This window comes from Cupressus sempervirens, chromosome 2 (assembly GCF_028749045.1).
Source record: "Cupressus sempervirens isolate cs-2001-9-10 chromosome 2, ASM2874904v1, whole genome shotgun sequence".
Lineage (NCBI taxonomy): Eukaryota > Viridiplantae > Streptophyta > Pinopsida > Cupressales > Cupressaceae > Cupressus > Cupressus sempervirens.
The window spans coordinates 627,572,115-627,598,081 of record NC_143119.1 but is presented as its reverse complement, the minus strand read 5'-3'; the positions used below and the strand labels follow the sequence as shown (position 1 = coordinate 627,598,081).

Here is a 25,967-nt window from a genome sequence, read left to right as displayed (position 1 = left end):
ATTGATCCATATTCTTCTTTTTGTCTATTGTGCATTCTATTGTTCTAATAGAAAACATAAGTTTCAAGTTGTTGGAAGTTGCCAAACACTATTTGAAGACATTTTGAAGCTAGCAAACACCAAATTCAATCATTGGATATGACATTTGAAGGCATTTTGAATATTCTTTCTATAGAAAATGTTAGTGTAGTCCTTTTTAAATATTATTTTTTGATATATAGAGACAAATTTGATTATAATTTGACATGTTGTTTAATATATAGTGAATTCATTGAAATTTGTATATTTGAGTGAATTGTTTTTAGAAATGGTTAGAAATTTGGCAAGTTGTTTGATATATATCGTATATTCATTGAAATAATCATAATTTTTATATGTATTTAAATGATTTGTAATTTACAAATTGTAAGTAATTTAGATGTTTGAATAATTTGACATATATAAATCATCATCATGACAAGGAAGAAACCAAAAACTCAAACAAAGGAAGAGAGGGCAGCAAATTTGGAAATTAAAAGAGATAAATGAAACTACTATGTGAACAAAGAAAATTGCAAAGCAATAATGAAGAATTGACTTTCGAAGAGGAACAAGAACCACCGATACTAAATAATAAAGAGGAAGAATTGGAAAGACAAAGAGAAAAAATGAGACTATTACGCTCAAGAAGATAATTGAATTGTGAAGGTACACCATCTTCCAATATTGGAGTCATATCATCCTCTCATGTTGAAGAGATGCTAATTTTTAGATCCAACAATGTACACACTCCATCATGTCATATTGAAGACACAACATCAACATATCAAGTAGGTGATATTTCATCTTTTGCATCTTATTGCCAAGGCACATCATCTTTAGTTCAAGGTACGCAAAACACTCAACCTTATGTTGATTTTCAAAATGTTGAAAAAATGGAAGAGATTATAACACCTTCTACAATTCATTTTAGAATACCAAAATATTTGATTGATATTGATACTAACATTTTTAAATCGATGCCTGACAAGATTAGCAAGTGTACTTGTCAAAAAAAAATTGATCGTATGTGGAGATTATTCTTTGAAGAATTAAATATTATAGGTCAATGCCAATTATTTGTTGAAATGATGAAGAATTTGAAATTTAGGCCTATCATGAAGATTCTTGGGCTAAAAACAATGGACAATTCAAATGAAAAAAGAATTGTAAAGAATCTAATGAGTGCTTATGAAAAAGTGGGTTCTAAATCACACACCTAAGCTAGTAATATCACAAAATGAGTACTTACATTGACAATAGTAAGTACTCAAATGAAGAAAGCTATAGTCATGAGAAAGACAAGAAAAATATTGAAAATTGGTAGAGGTACTCTAAGGAGAGCCATGCTAAGGTGTGAGAGATTAGAAGATCCAACAAAAAATGAGTTATGAACATTTAGCAGTAGACTACCATGAAAGGATAAAGAAATTAGTGAGGCTTTGAAATCATTGATCAAATTTTTTTGGAAAAATAACCCATGTGTTTCCTCTAATCAATGAGATGTTGTGAGAAGGAGGATTGGTAGCCAAAATTGAAACCCACACACGAAACATTTTTTGGACTCAACTTAGACACAATTTTTTGCAAAATTTATTGGTATGTATCCTCAAATTTGAATAAGTCAAATATTTTTTGAGATGGGTAAACTTTTTTATGTGAATATAAATCACACATGCACAACTTGTTGTTTTAGGATACATGTTGAATTTTCTAACCATTTTGATATTTTTAGGCATATATGTGTGTTTTTGTATTCTAAGTTTATTTTGCAGGATTGTGACATGAATGAGCCACCAAGATCTTTAAGGAAATTCATATCCAACATTTTATGTGAAATGAAAGACAGCAAACAATTTTGCAAGACATCATGCTTGGATGGTATATGCTTATTTTGTGGTTCTTTGCAACTTTTATCAACTTGTGAACATATGGATAGTACACATGCAATTGGAAATGAAATAGTAGGTTACAAGATATTTCAGATAGTGAAATATGCTCTAAAAGATGGGAAACATGGTAAATAGTGTGATTTAATCATTGGAAAGATTCCAATGTATGAGTTCATGAAGATTTTTCATGAAAAGATTATTTACAAGTATGCAAGTCATACACATAAAGCTCGATGGCTAGATTTGCAATTCAAGTTGTGCAAGAATACATTTCCACTAGATACCATTGTTTCAGTTGTAGACTTCATAGAGAACTACACACTGCAACCACAAAATGAGGTGCAAGCAAAGTATTATACTTCTTAATAGGTTTTCATATTTGTTCACATAACATTCATACATTCACCTTCAAGTACAGAGGATGATAGAAAGATTTTGAGAGAGTACCATTTTTACATCAGTGATGATCAATCACATTCTACAGAGTTTGTACATGGTTGTTTTCAACTATTTTATGGATATTTGGCTAACAAGGGCATACCATATCATCAGATTATTTGGTCGAACAATTATGCATCTCAATTCAAGAATGCACAGATGTTCTATTGGTTAAGCAGGATGCACAAGTTGTGTAGAATTCAATATATATGGAATTTCATAGAGGTTGGTCATGGAAAGGGAGAGCATGATGGTGCAGGAACATGCATCAAAAGAGCCTTAGCTCATGAAGAACTAAAGTACAAAGATGGAGCAATATTGAAAGATGCAAAATCCATGATCTAATGGTGTAACGCTACAATGGGTCCAAGTAAGGAAGGTGAATCTATAGTTTGTAGATTTTTTTGGTTGATAGATAATACTAACATTGTACCATATGAGGATTGTTGCACACTAACAAGATCAATTGAGTTGCACTCTTTTAGAAGCTCTTATGTAGGTTCATGGAGTATCCACACATGAAAAATGGCATGCTATTATCCATCATGTGCAAAGGAAAATTGGGATGACTGTGAGTTAACTGAATGGGTGGACAAATGGGATATACGAGTTTTGGACCCAATTGACACCTATCATCCCCCACAAGCACTGGAAATGGTAGAGATGGATTCGTCTATTGAATTTGACTGCTTGTCTAATCTAGTGCAACCTGGTAATATATATATTTATATATCTTTGTAATTTCAATATGTAACTTTATAACTTTTACCTAAGCATTCTCTGAATCAATTACCGCATTTTGTACATTTTTCACTGAAAGCCATGTTTTTGCTATTATTGCACCTGAAGACAATGAAGAAGGGGTAGATTATTATTTGTTTTGTTGTGTCTAAGCCAAACAAAAATTGAATTAGTCAGTTATAGATGGTGAAGGTTTAGAGTACCATATCAGTGTGATGATTGTAACCGGCACATTTCTTAGACGTTATTTTATGAAGAACCCTAACTTGTGGTTATTTGAGGATTGGCAAACAAAGAGGAAGATTCTTCATTATTCAAACCTTTTTGTCACATCAAATGTCCACTTAATAAAATATGGTAGAAAATCACATTATAAGATTCTTTGAAAAGTTCACGAGTTAGACCACGAGGCAATACTTGAGATATTAAGATGTAGAGCAGATCTAGTTGGTTCATTAGATTGAATAGAGAGAGAGAGAGAGAGAGAGAGAGAGAGAGAGAGAGAGAGAGAGAGAGAGAGAGAGAGAGTGAGGTCAATTGGATCCTTGGTGTCATTATAAGCTAGGATACCAAATTGAACCAAAGGTCAAATTTGAGGAATTTGAGTTATTTTGTATGCAATAAGGGGTTTGTAAGTCTTTAGATAAATTTAAATGCCTTGGGGTCTTTCGGCAAAGATTTAGGTGTCTAGAAGATCAAAAGAAGCTGTGAGGAGTTAGAGTTTCCCTTTCTACCATTCCCTCCAAATTCATTTTATTCATCTACCTTGCCTATTTCTGCATTGGTATGTTATTTGCATATCGAATATGGACTGTCCCTCACCCAAATAAAATGTTGCAACCTCTCCCCCAAGACTATCCACATGACAAGGTGGGTATCGTTATTATGTGTAAGTGATGAGATAAGTTTAAATCACAAATTTTATGTTTTGATTTGTTTAGAATCTAGATACATTATATGAATTTATATTAGATTCTTTAATAGGACGCATTTCCAAATTAGTCATTTGAATAAGTGAAAGTTTAGAATTTGTTGTTTAGATCAAAATGTAATGAAAGAACATGAAAATTGTTAATGTGTGAATGCTTTGTGATGTAAAGTCATGATTGTGTGCATGTAACTAGAAACTTGAAACTGATGAAAGCAAGGATATAATGGGAGAAGTTTCCAAGACTCATCAAGGCATTCAGTAAGCCACTTGATCATTGTTAGAAGCTCAAACAAATAATTCTTTCCATTTGGAACATGTTACCAATAATGATATTATGACTAACATGCTGTTATCTTTTATTTGTTTTGTCATCTATAATTATTTCAGATAAACTCTGAAAAAAAATTATTTTCGAATCATAAACTGATAAAACCCATCTTATAATGCTAGATTGAATTTTGATGTGTTATCATCTAAGATATATATAAATGTATGAGAAGTTTAAATTAGTCAAATATATTGGGATAAGTGGTATTTTAATGGATAGTTTTAAGATTCATTTGAAGAATATAAAGGGGCATGAGTGATGCAAGTCATTAGACAAAATAATATCTTCACTAGAAATGGAATTAGGAGCAGCAAGAGTTGCGAGTGGAATGAAGATGAATGGAGTGGAGAAAGAAAATAAATCTTCTACCAAAAAAGAATTTGTTGTGGTGGGAATCAACACTGCTTTTAGCAATAGAAAATGACATGATTCTGTCTAACACACTTGGATGCCACAAGGTCAACAACTATACTCAATTAAAACACTTGTAACAATTGTAAGTTTTTTAATTTGAATATTACTATGTCTTGTTTGAAGCCCATGAATAAAATTGGAAATGGGAAATGAGAATGGCAGGGGCAAAGCTGAAAAAGTTGGAGGAGGAGAAGAGGATAGTGATAAATTTTATGATTGGGCACCGTGCTACACTAAGTGGCATTTTGGATCATGCAATTGAAGAAGAAGATGTAGAGCATAATGACTTCCTTAGACTCAAACATGTGTAAGGCTACCATCAGCTCTCAGTAAAGACCAAGATCTACTTCTCTATAGCACTTGTTAAATGGGATGCTAATTTCTATGTTAAAGTTGATGATGACGTGCATGTGAATCTAGGTACATTATCATCATTCATGGTTTCATCTAAATAGTATATTTTATGTTATAATTTTATGTTATAATTTGTTTAGATAGTTCATGTGTTTTCTTTTTGGGTAGAACTTATTTTTTGTTTTCATTTGAGATGGGTAATTCTACATAAAAAGCTAGTGTCATTTTATATGTTGTTTAAAATTGATATCTATCTTAAAAATCTAACATTTTTTTACATTTTTGTAATATTTTAATTTGAAGATAATTGAGAATTCATCGAGTCTTCAAGAACTAGGTAAAAGGTATTTGAAAAGGCGATAAGTTGGCCTTGTCCTTTGGAAAGTTTGGAAGTTTGCCATGGAAAACTTAGTTTTGACCTACTAAGATTTCTAGGCCTAAGTTAGGGATATTGATCCTTTGAAGGTTTTGGGGCCTTGGAAGTGCATGAATCCTAGTGGTTTAGTCCTATAAATGCTGAATCAAGTCTAAGTTTGAAGTCTTGAAACCTTTTACTTGTTTTTCCTTAATTGGCCTAGTTGAGGGCAAGTGTCCCTAAAGCCATATTTTGATCCAAGTTTTCCAAGAGCCCTAGGAAAAGGGAAGGACCTTAGGAGAGTGGAGTCCACTTGGATAAGTAAATGTCATCATTTGGAAAAGGCTAGTAACCAAGACATCATCCCAAAGTGGGCTTGAGTACTCGTAGAGGTTTAAGAACCAAGTGGCAAAAGTAGGCTATGATCTGCATCAATAAGGGTCATTAGACCTAGGTGTGATAGCTAGGGTGTAGGAAGTCACAATGTATTTGGAAGAGTCACTAATTGGCCTAAAATTCAAGGCATACCTTACCATAGGGAAAGGAGCAACTTAAGGGATAAGTCTCTAGCTTAGGGAAGGGTCCCTAGCATGAAAGGGATAGCCCATTTAACAAGTTGGAAGTGTTAGAAAGTATTTTGCATGTAGTATAAGTTTGAATTATATAGTTGGGGATAGAAAAGAGTAAATAACATATGAAGAAAGTGAATTGAACAATGCACATATTGTTTCATCTTAAATAATGAAGTATATTGAGATCTGACTTTCTTTAAAAGGGTTCAAAGGTAGATTGAAGGTCATCATCAACATTATTTTTGTTTAACATAACCTTCCAATATGTTGCTCTTTATTTTTGCTTGGTAAGAATTAAGTATAAATCAACACAAAAATCCATTTGTATTGTGGCTCATTTTTCTTAGTGGTGTAGGATTACTCTCACATGGAATGATGAAATAAGGGTGTTTGTGTAGGGCCCATTTGCCATTGCACCAAAAGCCATGACTGTTAGTGAACATGGAACACCACATAATTAACCACCTGTGGGTAGGGGAGCGCATCGCATCACCCAAAAATCTCCCCCTCGACGCGCATACTAGGTGCTTACGCGGGTCGGGCAGGCACCGGGGAGATTTGAACCCCTGACCAAGCCAAAACCAGGCTCTGATACCAATTGTAGGGCCCATTTGTTGTTGCACCAAAAGCCATGACTGTTAGTGAACATGGAACACCACATAATTAACCACCTATGGGCAGGGGAGCGCGTCGCATCACCCAACAGTTTGGGCCTCTTAGGTTCACCTTTAACCCTTTTGTGTGGCCCATTAGTAATTTGGGTATATTATGAACTCGTCACTCAATCAGGTCACAAGGGCACAATTTATGTAATTTAAATGCATATACTTATAATATAGGGTCTATTAGTTGTGTTGGGTCAATCTAGACTCATTTGAATGGTTGAAATGCCTTTTAGGCACTAAAATGTAAAAAATGCATTAAAAGTGCAAAAGCTGCTATGCAACTTTGCAACTTTTTGCATAACTAAGAAAAAATGCTTCTAATCTTTCCTCCAAATGTCAAAACCTTTCAAATATGGTTGTATCAGTTGGGGAAGACCTTCATATAGCACTTTCAAGTGGGTGGAAGGTACAATGCATATTTTTATCATTGAAATCAATAAAAAGAACCTTGTTTTCTGCATTCTGGGTTGTTTTCTGCATGGTATGGTCATGTATGAATTTCTAGGGGTCTATTATTTGTATGGTTGGATATATATTTGAATCACCTTTCTAATGAAATTGTTTTGAGGTCTTCAAACACTGTAGAACTCAAGTTATTCCTATTTTAGTGCCGACAACCCAAAATTCAAGGGTTTCAAGGGTTTTGATTGAAATCAAGATATAATGTGAGATTCCACCATAGGAAAAGTATGGAATTTGGTGGAATCCTTGTATTTTTAATTCACTTTAAGATTCTTTTCATTTCAGGTGATAAGATGTAGGGAGAAGGAAGAAACACGATGCCCTAGATGCATATACCTTGTATGCACCAATACACAAACCTATTGTCCCAGCATTTTAAGGCCTCAAACTCCATATTATAGTCTATAACTTGGTTATCAGAATATTTGGATCATTCCTCAACATCTCCAATTGGTCTCATGTTTTTATCACGTGTTTAAATGGTACCTCCTTTGTAAATGTGGCCTAATTAGCCCTTGTGTCTAAATGTTGTCCCTATGGGTTTTGACAATTTGCTTGCTAATGAGATCTCTCCACTTTGGAATCTAATTGTACATAAAAAATAGGAAGTAATATTTTTGTTAGTCTTTTCTATTCATGCTAAGTGTACAAGTTGCAAACCTAAGTCTAATTCCTTGGGCTACTAGGAATCTAAGAGGTTAATGAAGGAACTATGTCCTTTTCTTAGTTTGGGGTCTTCAATTCTAGTCAATATGCCTATTCTGATGTAAGAACATCATTTCTTATGTCTAAGTTCTTGGTTACATGTCTGGTGTTTGTTTCTTTTATTAAGCAATATTTGTTGTCAAGGTGCAAGTGTGGGGTCTTGAGCCTTGTTTGGGATGTCAAACCTTGTTAGGTTGTTGTTGTAGGTTGTAATCTCCCAATATAACTTGTTAGTACCCTACCACTTGCATAAATTAGGCCCTTTTTTATTTCTTTGAATGCCCTTTCATTATCCTCATAGTTACAAGTGTATAGATCAATATTTGAATCTCAACATGTGAATAGTTTGTCTTAGTTCTCATATGTAGTCAAGGTCCTTGACATCAATTACAAGTAATAAGTTACATGCATTAAAAAAATGAAATTGGGTCTCACAAACTTGATTGCAAGTTTTCTCATGCCTAAGTGGTTGGCAGGCCTTAAGACCCAACCAATAAGTCATCCTTCTATGTTGATAGGCACGTATTGTAATTAAGTCTCTAGGAATTTATTGCAAGCTCTTTAAGCATCTTCATATGTCATTGGGTTAAGTCTTGAATCCCTACAATCTAGTCTTGAAGACCTAATTGCATATCACCCTCTTAACATGATCATAGTTAAGTATTTGAGACTTGACTACATATTAAGATGTATTGAACTTACAACTTGTAATGTAGCTCTAGAACCCAATTACATATTGTATCTCTTCTACACTTGCAATCAAGTCTTTAGGGTATGATTACATATCTTCTTTATAGACACTTTTAGGAAAAGTGATGTAGAACAATATGGGCCCTTCCAAGTTCTATGAGAAAATACTCTGAACAATGTGTTTTCCCAAAGGTTTCTAAATGCAACCTTAAGGCTTAAGTTTCCCAAATCAGGTAAATGACTTATCCAAAGACTTCTTAGTAATATAATAGTTTTGAATACCCTAATACAACCCAAATAACTAGTTTACCAAATACCAAGAGCCTATCTCTAAGGTAAACCAATCATCCCAACCTACTAGGACTCTAGTTTGTCAAAAATTGTAAAAATTTGCAAAAATTGTTAAGCAAAATTGCAAAAATGTTGACAACTTTGCAATATAGTTGCAAAAATGGTTGTACATTGGCATAACCATTTGAAATATGGTTATGACCATTGAATACATAGAGGACAAGTTAAAATATGTTGTACATGGATAGGACAACATGATGGTATGAACTGGTGAACATTTGCATGAATAAAACTCTGATTTTCTATCATTTTCACCAGTTTCTATGTTGTACAAAACTATACGGATTGGGAGAAGCGATTAGTTGACATCGTTGGATAGCTTGATGAGCTAGGCTTCATTTTATTTTGGTTTGAAGGATTTATCTTCCCATTTGTTCAAGTTATTGCATTTTTTTGTCCAAGTTGCTTGTTTGGTGCTGAATTCGAGGGTTTTGGAAAACATGTGCCTCTAACTTGCAATCCCACTGTTGGAATTTAATGCCACTTGGAGGGATGCAATTTAGGAGAGTGTACTTTGATATGGTAGAGTTTTAGGCCTAGAGGATAAGGTTTCATATTTCTACCAGTCGGCCCTAGGCTGAACATCCCTATGTGTTTAGCCCAAATTTATAGAAGAAGTGGTGATTAGACTTCCAAACCAATTGATCTGACCTAGGAAAAGGGTTAAATTGACATGTTTCATGGGGAGGAAGAGTTCCATGTAGTTGTGCTAGTTCTATGAAACCATATCCTAACACTTTCTTTGGAAAGCTAGCCTAATTAGGCCTATTAGGTCTGTGAACCAAGTGGGAGTTAGGACATGCTGGAGTACGTTCAACCCAAGATATTTTGGACTCTTCAAGAACTTGGTAAAGGTTATTTAAAAGGGTAATTATTTTGATACCTCATTTGGAAAGTTTGGAAGTTAGCCATAGAAAACTAAAAATTGACCTACTAGGATTTCTAGGCCTGATTTTGGGAATTTGGTCTTTTGGGGGTGTTAGAACCCTAAAAGTGCATGAATCTATATGGTATAAGCCTAGTGATGTTGATCCTAGCCTAAGTTTGGATTTTGGAAACTAGATTTCACATTTTACCTTATTTGGCCTAGTTAAGGGCTAGTGTCCCTAAAACTTATAATTGACTCAAGTTTGCTAAGAGCCCTAGAAAAGGGGAAAGACCTTAGAAAAGTGGTGTCTACTTGGAAAGATATTGGTCATTAGGTAAAGGCTAGTAAGACTGATTGGTATCTTGTAGTGGGTTGGGTGCTACTAGGCACTTAGGAAGCTTTTGGTGAAAGAAGGTTGTAAGCTCTGCATCAGAAATAATGTGAAAATGACTATCTACAGCACTTTGTCTAAATAAATGAAAAATTAAAATTGGACCTAGGTGTGGTAGTATTGGTGTTGGATGCCATTTATTGCAAACTTGAAAACACAAAGAATTTTATTGTTGCATTTCACCAATCTCATTGTGTCCATGGTCATTATTATCTTTTCATTCATGTTTGGGGGTATGTTCGTGGTGCAGAGCACCAAGTAACTTGGTTTATATTTTAGTTTTCATGTTTTTTTACCTACTTAGGCTAGAATAAACAACCCTTGGATGAGAAGTCCATGGTTGTCAAGGAAAGACACTATTTTGTATGCTTAAGGCACTTCATGCAATTTATAAGAAAAAGTTGCTTATTAGGAAAATTCAAATTTTTTAATATTTATGGTCAAGAAATCCTAGGAATATTTTTTTTTAGTTGGTTTTAGGTATGTTGGAACCTTTTCCAAGTCCTAGAAGTGGAATCAAGTGAAAAATGTAAAAATTGCACTTTTTGTGCAAAGTTGCATTGTTGAAAGTTGTAAAAGTTGCTCAAACTTGCAACTTAGTAGGAAAAGGGTTATAACTATTAAAATATTGGTTCTAACCATTAAAATATACATGGGAGATATATGTACCTCATTTTTGAGGTCTAGAGGGCATTAATATACAGATTGGAAGAAGTTAGAAAGAAAGAAATTCAATTTTTGAGTCATTTTTATTGTTGTTTGCATGCTACATGAAATGTATGGACCTCAAAACAAAATATGATGCATTTTTTAAATATATATTTTAATCAACTTTATTTTTCTTCTGGTCTCATTGTTCTACACATTTTCTAACTCAAGTTATTGCATTTTTAGTGAAACTAGGTTTTTAAGTCAGCATTTTGATGCACACAACGAAAAATGGGCCTCTAACTGCAATTTCCTTCGTTGAAATTTCATTCCCACTTGGGAAATGGTATTAATTAGGGTCATTTTTAAGATTCTAGGGTTTCAAAACTAGAGGATGTGTTTTGTGATTTTTCCAATCAAGCCCTAGGTCAAGTACTATGAAGGATTTGACCTATTGTAGCATGTTGATTTGTGAATGGCAGGAATTTAGGAATTGGTGAAGGGCTAAGCATTTGGAAATAAGTTATTTTAGTGTTGTTGAACCTTCCTAAGCATTGATTTCATTTCCATGACCCTGTTTCCTATTGGTTGCTTTGTAAACCAATCATCTACTTGACTGAGACATGTTTGGGAACTAACAATCTCCATTTATGCTAAAGTCTCCACTTAAAGGTGGCAATGAGCTTTTTATTATTCTATTAAGATCATTTATATATTTTTATGGGAAATTTGAGGGATCATGCCCAACTTGAGTATCTTGGCTTCCCAAGTCCTATAAATGCAAAGTTGCTCAAAATTTTGCTTGAGCAACTTTTGCAATTTGCAAATGGAAGTTTGGGAAGTTGTAACTATCCATGCTTGGGTATATGAGCATGGAAAACATTTTTTTGAAGATTAGAAGGTTTCCAATAAAATTTGCATTTTTAAGCAACTTTTGCAATTTTGCACAAAAAGTGCAACTAATGCAAAGTTCATTAGATTTCACTTCTAGGACTTGGAAAAGGTTTCAAATTATTAAAAAATAACTAAAAACACCTAATCCTTGGCTATCTTGACCAAAAGCTCAAAAAGACTCAATTTGGCCTAATTAGCAACTTTTACTCATATCTTGCACAAAGTGGCCTATGCATACATATCTTGTAACACCCCACCAAGGGATCCAAAAGAATTAACCTAAATTTTTACTAAGTTTGCCAAACAATTTTTTTTTTCTTAATCATGAAAGGTGAACCATTCACATCAAACACATAGTAGTGGAAGCAATAACATACATTCATCTAAAGCATACATAACAAGTTACATTCCTTAAGGATCCCATGACATTGAATCACATTTAAATCTAACTAGTACTAAGTCTAACAACAACCACATCCACATGAAAGAAGAATTAGAAAATCCAATGTCCAGATTACACATTTTTTCTGAATGCCTCTTGGCAATTAAATTTAGAATGCTCAATCATCCACTATACATGTCACAGGGTATGTATGGCTTAAAAGAATATACATATGTAAAAATAAAGATACATCATCCTCATCGACCATGATACAAGTGCAATAAAGTAAATGAAACTATGAACATACATGATACATCCATCCATCAATAAAGGTATAACAACCATTGTAAATGATAACCATCCATCATAAAACACAACTAACTAAGTGTGTGGTTCCTCCCAACCATTAATAGCATCATTAGACCATCGTGGGCCCTACCCATCCCTCTACATGTAACATCCCAAGTCACTGAAGAGATCATCGGTATCATCATAGTAGGAATGTCACTCCCAAGACATACTACAACTTATGCAGAAAGAAATCTAACATGCTACAACATATGCATAAAGAAATATAACATGCAAAAATTAAGCATAAGATGATCCTAAAAATTAGATAACATTGTCTATCACATGCCAATCATCAAAATAAAGAAACATACTAGTAAATAACATCCATCATAAGATCCAAGAACTAAATGAAGATAAATACCAACAAAGAATACTCCAACCACGGTGTCTATGGATGGATCTCAAATGATAAGAGTGAAAAAGTGCTACCACCCGATTGCGTGGGACCTAAATAGCCCACTCCCACCGTGCTGAGGAGATAGTCTCAAGTCCCAAATAGGATATCAAATCATATAACACAACATAAAAAATCACTTAACACAAATACTCTATAAGTCTAGGAATCCTAAAAGTATACTAACTCAAAGGTTCCAACACAAAGATCGACATCTACACCCAGATGCACAACAATTACATGTAGGAAACCTACTATATAAGTGGGAAAGTTTCATTGCATGAATCACACTAAGTCCAGGAATCCTAAAAGTATACTAACTCAAAGGTTCCAACACAACGATCGACATCTACACCCAGAGGCACAACAATGACATGTAGGAAACCTACTACCAAATCTCCCTCGCCATTTGTCATGGGGTCAAATTGTCTAATTTTTTTAACTCCAAGTGGCTAGGTAAACCCTAGCCCCAAGCTCATCCCATCTCATTGAGCACTCGAACATTCTCGAGCACGTTGAACTAAAATGTCCCTAAGGGTCACTAAATGCCATAGGAAAGTGATCTTTGACGGGGCATATCTCAGAGCTCGTGTGAGGTATAGATGCAATTTTAGGTGCTATAAGACCATGTTGTAGAGACCTACAATAACCTCTCTCACTTTTTGGAGATCTTACTTCATTTTGATTTTGTGATGCCATCTTGGGTAATGCTAAAACTCATAGTGTTGACCAGTACAAAGTTTCCAACTACCAAATCTCCCTCACTATTCATTGTGGGATTGAACTATCTATTTTGTTAGCTCTAGGTGGTTAGATAAACCTTAGCCCCAAGCTCATCCCATCCCATTGAGTGCTCAAATGTTCTTGGGTACGCTAAACCAAAAAATCCCTAAGGATCACTAAATGCCATAGGGCAGTGACCTTTGATGGGGTATATCTTAGAGCTTGTGTGAAGTATGAATGTGATTCTAGATGCTATAGGACTATGTTGTGGAGACCTACAATAACCTCTCTCATAGTTTGGAGATCTTACTCCATTTTGATTTTGCGATGCCATCTCGGGTGATGCTGAAACTTGTAGTGTTGGTTAGTACAAAGTTGCCAACTGCCAAATCTCCTTCAACATTCATTGTGGGATCAAATAGTCCATTCCATTAGCTCCAGGTGGCTAGGTAAACCCTAGCCCCAAGCTCATCCTATCTCATTGAGTGCTTGAATGTTCTTGAGAATGCCAAATCGAAACATCCCTAAGGGTCACTAAATGCCATAGGGAGCAATCTTTGATAGGGCATATCTCATAGCTCGTGTGAGATATGGATGTAGATCTAGGTGTTATAGGACCATGTTATAGAGACCTACAATAAACTCTCTCACTTTTTGGATATCTTACTCTATTTTGATTTTGCGATGCCATCTCTAGTGATGTTGAAACTCATAGTATTGGCCAATACAAAGTTGCCAACTTCCAAATCTCGCTCACCACTCATCGTGGGATCAAACTATCTATTTTATTAGCTCTAAGTGGCTAGGTAAACCCTATCCCCAAGCATATCCCATCTTGTTGAGAACTTGAATGTTCTCAAGCATGCCAAACTAAAATGTCCCTAAGGGTCACTAAATGCCATAGGGCAATGATCTTTGACGGGGCATATCTCAAATCTTGTGCAAGGTATGGATGTGATTCTAGGTTCTATAGAACTATGTTGCAAAGACCTAAAATAATCTCTCTCTCTTTTTGGTGATCTTACTCCATTTTTATTTTGTGATTCCATCTCGAGTGATGCTGAAACTTGTAGTGTTGGTCAGTACAAAGTTGCCAACTGGCAAATCTCTCTCACCTTTTGTCATGGGATCGAATTGTCTATTTCATTAGTTTTGGGTGGCTAGGTAAACACTATCCCCAAGATTGTCCCATATCATTGAGTTCTCAAACATTCTCAGGCATGCTGAACTAAATCATCCCTAAGAGTCACTAAATTCCATAAGGGTAGCAATCTTTGACTATGAAAACTAGATATGTCATCTCATCTAATGATGGAGACTCATGATAGAAGGTAAAGGGGTGATCGTACACATCATTTTGAACATGTTTTTTTTTATGGTAATAAGTTAATCCTTGTTTGAAGGTCAAGGAACTTGAGGTCACCTATAAACCCAAATTACCTTAGTTCTACCGATTTTCCTTTTTTTGTTGTTTTTGTTAATAAGTTGACACAATAAGTGTTTTGAGGGTCATTACACCTTATATAGCTACATTTAATCACCAAATGGAGTTAGTGGAAGATATTAATGATCTTCTTGGTTGTCTTAATAGTCATTTCATGGGTTTGAAACATAACCACTTCCCTTTGTGAAGATTTGTCCAAAAATCAACAAATTATATGGTGTTGCAAAGAAAATGTAGTCATAGGATGTTGGAAGATTGTTTTCACTCATAGGATGTTGAAGAATATCTTGGAAGGTGGTGTAAGAGAACCTTTACAAGGCTCCCACCATATCATTTTTGGTTTGATGAACTTCTCTGAAGAAGTATGTGAATACAATAAGGGCATTTAGCTCATGCTTGTGTGTCCAAGCTAGGATAGGTCATAAAGTTTCCTCTTTGGTCTCTATTGGGAATGGTACCTTGACTTTGGGTTGGTATCCTTCTTAGCTCTTTGTTGGGGGAAGGTTGATTTAGGATTTTTTATTTCATTTTAGGAATGGGTGTGCATTAAAAGCCTTTCAAGGTGGACTACTTGTTTAGAAGACCAAAGTGCATGAACAATGCAATGTTATGTAAATTTCCCACCTTATGGAAGGGATGTTATTATGAGTTTGGAGATTCTTAGGTGAAGAAATATAGTCAAATTTTCACTCTCAAGGATTTTTTGGGAAGTAATAGCATGGTCTTGAAATGTGAGTCAAAACAAGACTACCCGAGCAATAAAAATTGCCCCAAAATTGTTTGCAATTTTTAACAGTGGTTGAGCAATGTTTTCCAATTGTTGCTAAAAGACCTACTTTGTAAAGAAGCTTTGAAAAAACCATAAAACCTATCTCTAACCTAAGGATGAACCTATTTATGCTTGGAGGAACCCTAACCAAGGGTTGGGAACTCATTTCTTATACAAATCCATACTATTGGAATGTATGCATCTGACTGTGACTGTTTTAGCACAGATTTTACTAGTTTTTAATCTTGTTTAGAGGAAAATAGTGTGGCTATTATCATTTTGTTAAATTTTGTAGTTACCTTATTGTTTTTTTTTTCATTTTCCATGCATTAGTTATAGTTTGTGACCAAGTTTTGAAAGGTTTTGTAAATTTCTTCAAAGATACCTATCTGCTACCAGTTTTGGAGTTGTATATCATGAAAGGGCTATAAGTCTTGTCTCTACCATGGAAATTCCATGGTGTTCTAGATTTCAAGGATAAAAACCCTAATGTATTATATTATGCAAGAAAGGGCCCTGAAAGTGAGTGCAAATAATTCTTTGACCAAGCCCTAGGCTAGCTAGGCAATGCCCGACTAGGGACTGTCAGCAAAGAAAGAGCTCTCAAGAGAAAAGCTTGAAGAATGAAGACTTTCCCTTCTGAGGGATTGAAGAGGGGTATGAGAAGGTTCCAACTTGTGGAGGAGGATTCTTTATGAAGTGTGTAAGGTATCTTAAAAGTGGGGACAATAGGCAGCCAAGAAAACCCTACCAAACCCTCAATTTTGCTACTTTTGTTGTACGGCCTATAGACACCCTAAGACCCTAAAAATCCTTGAGCATGGGTCCTATGTATCATTTTTTCTTAAGGCTAGAGGTTTTGAAACTCTAAGAAAAAGGAGCTATTGGCACTAGAAATCTAGGTGGAGGCCTAATTAGGGGCTCTCCTTGTAGCCCTTTTGTGAAGAAATCTTGAAATTGGGTACAAACCCATTGTTGTTATCCATTCAAGCATAATACAAGTGTTCCAATAACACCTTAGGACATCATGGAAACCTTGGTTGGACTAGGAAGTGTTGTGGTACCCTAGTAGACCTATAAAACCTTTTGAGGGATAGTGTTCCTAGAAGAGTAAGGGAATGATGTTTCGGGTTTGGATTAGTTAACTTGGTGAGGGGGTTGGGCAAGGTCAGGGGATGTTCGAAGTAGAAAGAGATCCTATAGATGACATAGTTGTAGAGAAAACACCAAGATCCACATATAATATACAAGGTTGCACAGGGACGAGGGTACTTGGGGTACTTAGGGTATGGGTATAGGTAAGGGTACAACTATTTTTTATAATAGGGGAAGGGGGTACTTGGGTATGTCAAACTTTATTTTTAATTTTACTTTTATATTAATAGAAAACCTGAATTTATGAGTCATGACAATGATTTTTCAAATCAAGAATAGTGATAAAGTTTGCAAATGCAATGTATTGTCTTTGGTTTCAAATTTGTTATATGTTTGTAATAATAATTTATGATAAAAGTTTAGATGCATAACATAGAACGTAGACTTTAAACATGAACAAGAAGATCATAAATCATATGAAAATGACACATTGAAAATGATAAATTTATGGCTTTAACACTGATAAAGTTTATTGTTGATCAATATTGTATCAAAGTTTCAAACTGATTAGGTATTGAATTAAGCTTGATAAACAAATAATAGAGAAGGAAAACTTTAAACATGAACAAGATCATAAATCATATGACGATCACATATTGGAAATGATAAACTTATGCTTGAACAATGATAAAGTTTATTGTTTGTCAATATTCTATCAAATTTTTGAACTAGTTAGGTATTGAATTAAGCTTGATAAACAACGAGCTAATACACAAACAAAAAACTGAAAAAAAATAATCAAAAATCTCAATCAAGGTCCTTAGCTATGATGCTCTCCACTGAGTACCCAGTACTTAGGATACATGTACGTAGTACTTGGGTATGTGGGTACAAGTACCCATGCAACCTCATAATATATTATGATTTCCAATAATGTCATGCATGAACAAACATATAATATATTATGATAACCAATAATTTCCTACATGAACAAACATATAATATATTATGATAACCAATAATATCATACATGAACGAACATACAATATATTATGATAACCAATAATGTCATATATGAACAAACATATAATAGAAAATGATAACCAATAATTTCATACATTAACAAACACATAATATATTATGATAACCAATTATGTCATACATGAAAAATCATATCATATGTTAACCAATAATGTCATCAGTCTAATAATGTCATGCATCAAATATATGTCATACATCAAATATAAAATGTCATATATACATCAAATGTTTATCAAATATGTCCACTGACATAAAATCCAAAATATATGTCCACTAATGCCTATACATGTTTGTTTATCAACTATATCTTCTTTTTCCCACAAGGGGAAGGAAACAAATCTCTAGAAGTCTTAGGTCATCGTGTAGAGGGAGATGATGGGGATGATGGGGTCTTTCTCACACACTCACTCATCCTCTTGTTTAGGCTCTTCTCTAACTTGAGCTGATAAAAATGAAGTAGATATGAATCAATAATTATTATACATTAAAATTAAATATATGTACACACAAAATTAATTATTTTCTTACGGCCATCAAATAGTCACTTTGCAAGTCCACCTCAAAGGCTCGCGGATGATCGGATGTAACAAGACCCTACAAAAATTTAATCAATATAATCACTTATAAATAACATTATAAATTTTGATACTATTATAAACAAAAACTAAAACTAAGAAAATTCTTTCATACCTCAGTCCATGGCTCTGAACTAGCCATAGCTACAGCCATTCCATGATCGATGGACTGCCAAAGATGAGGGGGAGTCTTAGATGTCAAGAGATGCATGTCATACAATACATGTTACATGTAACATGAAACATGAAACAAATATAATCAAATGAATTAAATTAGCATGAAACAAATGTACCTCTACAAAGCTCGTATCATGTCTAGGCTCGAAATCCCTAGTGAATGTCGATGGTCTAGTAGAGAACTGATGCACATGCATAAAAAAAAATTCAATCCTTCATATCATGACTTAATAAATATTTGTATTAATTTAAATTATCAAATCAATACATAACTCTAGACTTGTCGATAGGATGAAAAATGAGGCCAGGAGATCTCTACTAGGGCCACCAACACTCAAACCCTAAATTTTGAACAATGTCAATACATGCTAATTAATTATTCATTCACTATAAATATGAAATATTATCAAATTATTTTATTATAATTGTAATTTACCTATGTGTCAATGCCAAATGTCTCATTCAGGAACTGATCAGTAACTAGCCCATCTCCCATACTATCTCCAACATGACTACCAAATGTGCATAAGGATCTACATGATGTGCACATGTGACCACAATGCACAGAAGGCTCCTCCTCAACTAATGGACTCATGCAATGAATGAGGGTTTGTGTCAAAGCATTAATAGTCCCTTGAGTGTTGGCCTCTACATGTTCCTTCACAACTGAAGGAATAATCACATGCTCACCCTGTGGCTTAATAACAGGTGCCCTAACTATGTTAGGGTCATGACATGCCCCCAACTTCTCAAATGATGACCCCCCACCTCGATCCTGAGATTCTAATATATCAAAATAATTGGGGATCTCCCCAAAGACAAATTCATAATACAATTTCCTTAAGAAATACATTGGGACCTGATGATTATTGCAAGGAAGGGCATCAAAGACCATCCACCATCTATCCCAATAGTTATTTATAATACCATCGTGTATGCACCAATGGATGGGGAACCATTTATTTGTCTCTCTAATAGTGTTTTGTTCATTAGGCTTTCTAAACAATGCGCAAATGCTACCTTTTGGAATATCTTTTTTTTTTACATCTTGATATGATAATTTTTTTGCATAATATCTTTTTTGTTCCTCCCTCTTAACACACCAAATATCTAACTAACCACCAATAGAAGATAGATGGGTCATAATGGACTCAAGGGAGGATGCCAATTGTGCTCTCATTGGATTGGTTTGTCCACAAGCTTTCAACCTACCAATGAGTGCTTGTAATTCATTTTTCCCTCTTTCTATTTCATTTATTATGTTGTCTTGTGTGCCAAGAGGAGGTCTTCCCATCAATGTAGGTTGTGGAATTTCTTGTTCTTGTTGTGAAGGGTTTTTATTCTCATCTTGCGAAGGGTTTTCATTTGGATCTTGTTGAGGGTTTTGGTTTGGATCTTGTTGGGGATTTGCCAATTCATTATTCACATTTCCTAATAAGAAACCAATTGCAATCTAAATAAATAAACAAATTTAAAGAAAAATTGAAAAAGACCTACAAAATAATGCAAAAGCATATAAAAAAATGCAAAAACAAGGGTATAAAACATACAATGTGATCTTGATCTCAAACTTCGGTGACAAGGAGGCATTTTGAGGAGGCAAGTGGCAAAAAACTTCAATTCCTTCAACTCGCATACGTGCTATGGCTATGAAATCTTTGCAATATGGAGTGAAAATGAAATGGGCTGCAAGTTTGCAACCCATTTATATATTTGTTTTTTGTTTTAGTGTGTACGCACTTTTTAAAACTAGAAAAAGAAAGGGTGTCATCTTTTTGGTACCACAACTTGGTGCACTTACCCCATAACCATGATAATTATAACAACAAAAATTAGTAATAGGTTTAAAAGACTTACCCATACAATCTCTCTTCATATGTCTAACTTCATTACATATGAAACATCTACCTTTGAATTCATGTCTTACCTCTTTGGATGAATCATCCTTCTTAGGTTCTTCAACTTGCTCTATTGTTCTAAGTTCATCAAAATTATTTGTCAATTCAATTTTCTCAACTTCATCAAACCACTTGAACTTTTCTTTAGGGATTTCTGCTATAAAATCTAGTTGTATCCTAATCTCATCTTTCTTTGTTGACTTCTCTCCAAGAAGATATCCAAGGCATGTCTTGTCATAAGAAGGTCTTTGACGAATAATTGTTCATCAATTTTCTCAGAACTGGTGTAAAGTTTCTCTAACTATTGTTTAGCTTTTATCAACTCTTCTTTCACGATGATGTTGTATTTTTCCAACTCTGCATGCTCTATCTTAATAGAATCTAATTCAGATTTTACTTGACTTAACTAGGATCTATGGTCTACATTCTTAGATTTTGGATCAAGTTCACTCTTGTGCCACTACTCCTCAAACTTAACTTCAATCCAAAAATTCTCTTTCTTGAGATTTGATGTATCATCATTAACACAAATCTGCATAAAAGGTTCCTTTCAATTTCATCTTTCAATTTCCCAATGTAAACTTTTTCATCTTTGTATCTATCTTTCAAGTTATCTCTCTTTAGTAAGAAGATCAATCTATTCAAGAGCTTCTTCAAGGTTCTTCTTCAATTGTTCCATATTCATTGGTATCTTACTTAAGTTGTTAAGCCTTTTCAAAGTATCTATGCTTTGATACCAATTGTTAGAAATAGATAATATTGAGAGGGGGGTTGGAGGTGAATCAATATTCTACAAACTTTTGCCCACAACTGAATATTGTTAATTACTTTATAAGTTACATATCAAAGTAAAAAAACACTATTGAATAGTAAATATAACAATACACATAGAGAACTCATAACACTATTATTTGTTAAGTAGAAAAACCCTGGCCAAGGGAAAACCCTGGTGGGGATGATACCCACTAGATGATTCACTAAATAATAGGATTATGTTAAGGATATTGACCCAGTTAGGAGTCTATGAAGTACATATAGTGTCTCGAGTCCTTCTTAAAGAACTAGGCCTTATTAGAATTGTCAACCCTATTAGGAGTTGCTTCAACCCTATTAGGAGTTGGTAGACCAATTACAATGTATGCAATAAGTTCCTGCTTCCCTAGCATGCAATTATACAATTTAGTTCCTTCATAGAATAGATATACATGCAATACTTGCTTGCTACTATAACTCGCACTTGCTCTGATATTACATCAAATTTCCTATCACAAAAGCCTTGCAAATAGCTCTCACAATAGTTCGCATGTCACATCTATTCATGTAACTTCCACAATATCTGCACATTACACACATTCATTGGGCAACACACTTTCACATTATTTGCATAACATAAGATCTCTACTTATACCTTGCGCATTCATAAATTGTTGTTGAGTTGGCTTCCATGTTTTCACATGCTTGACATAATATAAAATAATATCCAAATAGTAAACTTAACATGACTTAGTCTCTATTTTGAAATCCAAACAATTCCTAAAGTTGTACAACTCTATTTTCTGCTATGCTTTGTTATGGACTATTAAATACTAGCACAATTAAACTTACTATAACTTGTGTCATATGGATCATACATACATGTGAACTAGTACATGTCATTATGAAAATGTTACAAACCTTCCTCAACTGTGCATAGGCTTATTCTCTATGCATCGTCCGTACTGTTAAGATATGTTCACTGTACTCCTGCATATTGTCTAATACTTAGACAATCTTCTGTCTCTAAATGCATAAATGATATGCTAAGTATATGTTACCATTAATTACAACTATCAAAACATCTAATTGACCATATTGCCAACAACACTCCCATCTTAGATAATAGATGGACAATGTCTAACATCTAGGGAGACCAAGATTTGTAGATGGACTTATATTCAAGGTAACTTGTTTGAAACTTTCATATGATGTAATGTATGTAATCATATTATGATGAAAATTTGGATGTATTTATTGTTAGTTTAATTAGATATTTCCTAATTAACTCTATTTCACTTAAGATAAACTTTAGGCATATAATCATTAATTCTTTATTTAATTATTATGATGCAACCTATGTTAGACCATTTTAGGGGTTTGATCTTCTTTATAAGGATGATCTCTCTTTGTAATCAATCAATTCATTTTTTTATAATAGCAATCTCTTTTTTGCTCATCAAGAATGTCTCACCTATGGATCTAACAATTCTAGCTTCCATAGTTTTTTTCTCTGCTCTTTCTACAATAGGTGTTTGCATGTAGGTGATTCTTTGGAGCTATGAAGTTGATCTTTCATCAACTTCAACATGGTATCAAAGCTCCAAATCTTCATGCCCCTATTCTATTCATGAGGGATTTGACATCAATTTTTAGATCTGAGTTTTCTCTTTTTGAGGATTACAATTTTTAGAAGTATTTTTTATTGGATCAATGAACCTATTTTTTGAAATCATCATTAAGCTCAGAGTTCTCAAAAACCCCCATTTCCATATAAAATATGTCTAGTTTGGACACTATTGAAATTTGAGGCAAACATTTTTGTACCTAGGCCATTTTTTACCTTGGCACACAAATCGTGGTGATGATGATTTTATTTCTAAAAGTAATTTGATGGAAGGCATGGTTTCTTTCCTCTATCAATGCATACAAATGGTAGGCCCTCTACTCTACTCAGACTCTTTCCCACCTCATACTAAATTTTATGAACAAAATATGTCATTTTTCCATAGTGCTGCTCATTGGGATCTCCTATACTTTTTTTGGTACACACAAAGGTGGATTTTAAAGGAGAAATGGCTTTGTACTTGCCTCTATCCCACCCACTTGCAACGTAGGCTTCCTAAATGACTTGCTTCTTAAGACTACTTCTCACTTTCTTAGGAAATAACACACATAGATTGAGGTTTTTTCTATGGAGTTTAGGCCCTTGGCCCTCTACCTAGGCACTATGTCAATGCCCTTGATTTTTGTGTGAATGAGAACTTTTGTTGAGTTTCTTGGGCCATGCATTTTCATGGGAAAGTATGCCTCTTTTTCCATGAAATCTTGTGTGATTATAAGGTTGCCATGCTCCTTTTTTCCTTCATGAAACACATGTGCACACATACATGTGACTATGAGTAACTCCATCCTCTATGCCTATCAATTTCTTGGAAACCCTCTATGGCCTCATTCCATGTGGTCTTTTTCATGGAGATCGACATCAATTTGCCCCCGCACTTGAATGTATGCAACTCAAGACATGTATATCCATGTCTGTTGTTTGCAATTTTTTTACCAACCTATCAATTGAAGTTTGGAGACCTCATGTTCAATGGAATTCTTTGGTGCTTGAGTGGAGTTCTTTAGCATTTTAAAGGGATTAAATCTCCTGAGATCAAAGTAGTAGTGTCAGTGGCTCCTTCTATCAGCACACATGGGCCCATACTTCCTCTACCTTGATTTGGGAGGATGAACGTTAATTTCTACATGGTTATTTATGTAGATTTCCTTCTTATAAGATTCTAGAATATTAACCTGGCATTCCATTTTGAAGTGGAGTAGCAAGTCAATGGGATGTTCATTAATTTATTTGGCTTCCACGAGACTATTGGTGTGTGAAGAATCAAAGCTCTTGAGGAATTAGAAGGTTGGATAGAGAGAACTACAGTGGAAGATATGGATATTGTAGTACCTGCTCACCTTAATGGATGGAAATTCATATTCCTCAATGAAGTTTAGTGTCTCATGGGTTGCAAGTTTGGTCTTGGTGCCTTTGACTGCCCTCCCACCATCAAAATTTTGCCTTACCAATCAATATGTTATAGCTCAATTTTGGACAGAGTTGTTTGGGAGACCATTCATTCATGTAAAGCACACCATTTTTGGGTAGTTATGAAAGTATAGCCCCTACCATACCTTTTTTTGTCCTTGGGTAGTTTCAAGTTTTTCCAATGGATTTTTTTGCTTTCTATATGTTTTAGCAACATTGGTTGATTTTTTCCATTATTGAGTAATATTTCTAAGCACATCTCTTGTACTAAAGGTAGTTTTCATGTCATTCAATAGTTGTAATGTGTAGGCATTATGATGGTATTTTTAACCATTAATTGTTGGTTTTTTTTCCAACCAAATGCATTTTTCACCCTTGAATAAGTGGTTTTTGGTTCCATATTGAATTTGGAAGTATTCCATGTACATGGTGGTTTATGAACATTGATGAGGTTGTTTGTTGACACATGACCTTTTTGGCCACTAGTTTTAAATCCAACACCAATCCTTTGATCTAACTCTTGTTTCTGGCGGTTGAAATTTTTCTCTAATAGGGATCATTTTTCAAGCATTTTTTGCCTTGATGGCCATTTGACTATCAAATTTGGGCTTGTCACTTGCTAACATCAGCACCATGTCAACACTACATCAGCATATTTTGTCACCTTCTCAGGCTCTATTTGGGCCTATCTTTGCATTTTGGCTTATATCTTGAGCTTACAAACTCTATTTTTTGAAAATAAGATATCGCTAGAAATTTGGTTCTAAGCCCATAATAGTGGTATAGTTAGTTTTTAGTTTCCATGCTTTTTTTATGGTTTTTTCTACTATCATAGTTAACGGTATAATTTTTGCACTCCAGGAGACATGTTGAGCATCTGATCTCCGATTTGGGACTACTTTATATTGTTGGAAAGGTCTTTCCAACCTCTTTTTAGTGATCTTGGTTATTTTTCTAGATTCTACTCTAGAAACATTCTATTTAGTCTTCTATATTTTTTCATTTTGGTGGATATCTTGGTTGTTTTAGGTCTGAGGATCAATTTTGATGCTTCAGATGATTCATCATGACTTGTACTATCTATTGTATTAGTCTTATGTATCTTCTAGTCTATTTATACATCATTTGTATGCATTCTTGCAAATGCACTAAGATAAGATGTCATTCTGTATTTGCGTTTTTCACTTCACTTGTTTTGTCTTCTTATTTGAGTAGTATCATCTAAGGACACTCATGCAGATTGTTGTATTCTTTGGATTCATTATGTCTTGTGCCTTATTGTACATGCACTACTTCTGGTTAAAGTGCCATGGGGGTTGTTTTTTTGCCTTTGTTTTCCATCTTCCTTTTTCTAGTGAGTGTCCCTTCCATGACATTAGCCTCATATTGTGTCTAAGAATGATCACTTTAGTATACACTTGTACTATTTTGTACATCTTGATCATGGTTCCTTGACATGGAGCTCTTTTGGCTTTGTTGGGTGGATATTTTGCAACCAATAGTTTTGGGTAAAAATCTAGTCACAAAATAGGATGACCAGCCACAATGTGTGAGACAGAGTCTCTCCTACCTTAAAAGGAAGGCTCCCCCTTCTCACGATTCCTTGGATCAACT

The 25,967-nt window shown here is 34.4% G+C and overlaps 1 pseudogene; it reads left to right on the top strand.

The window, feature by feature from the left end:
- The window catches only part of LOC149574934 (beta-1,3-galactosyltransferase 7-like), a 35,914-nt pseudogene extending 30,697 nt beyond the window's left edge, over positions 1 to 5,217 (top strand).
- The last annotated feature ends 20,750 nt before the right edge of the window (positions 5,218 to 25,967 follow it).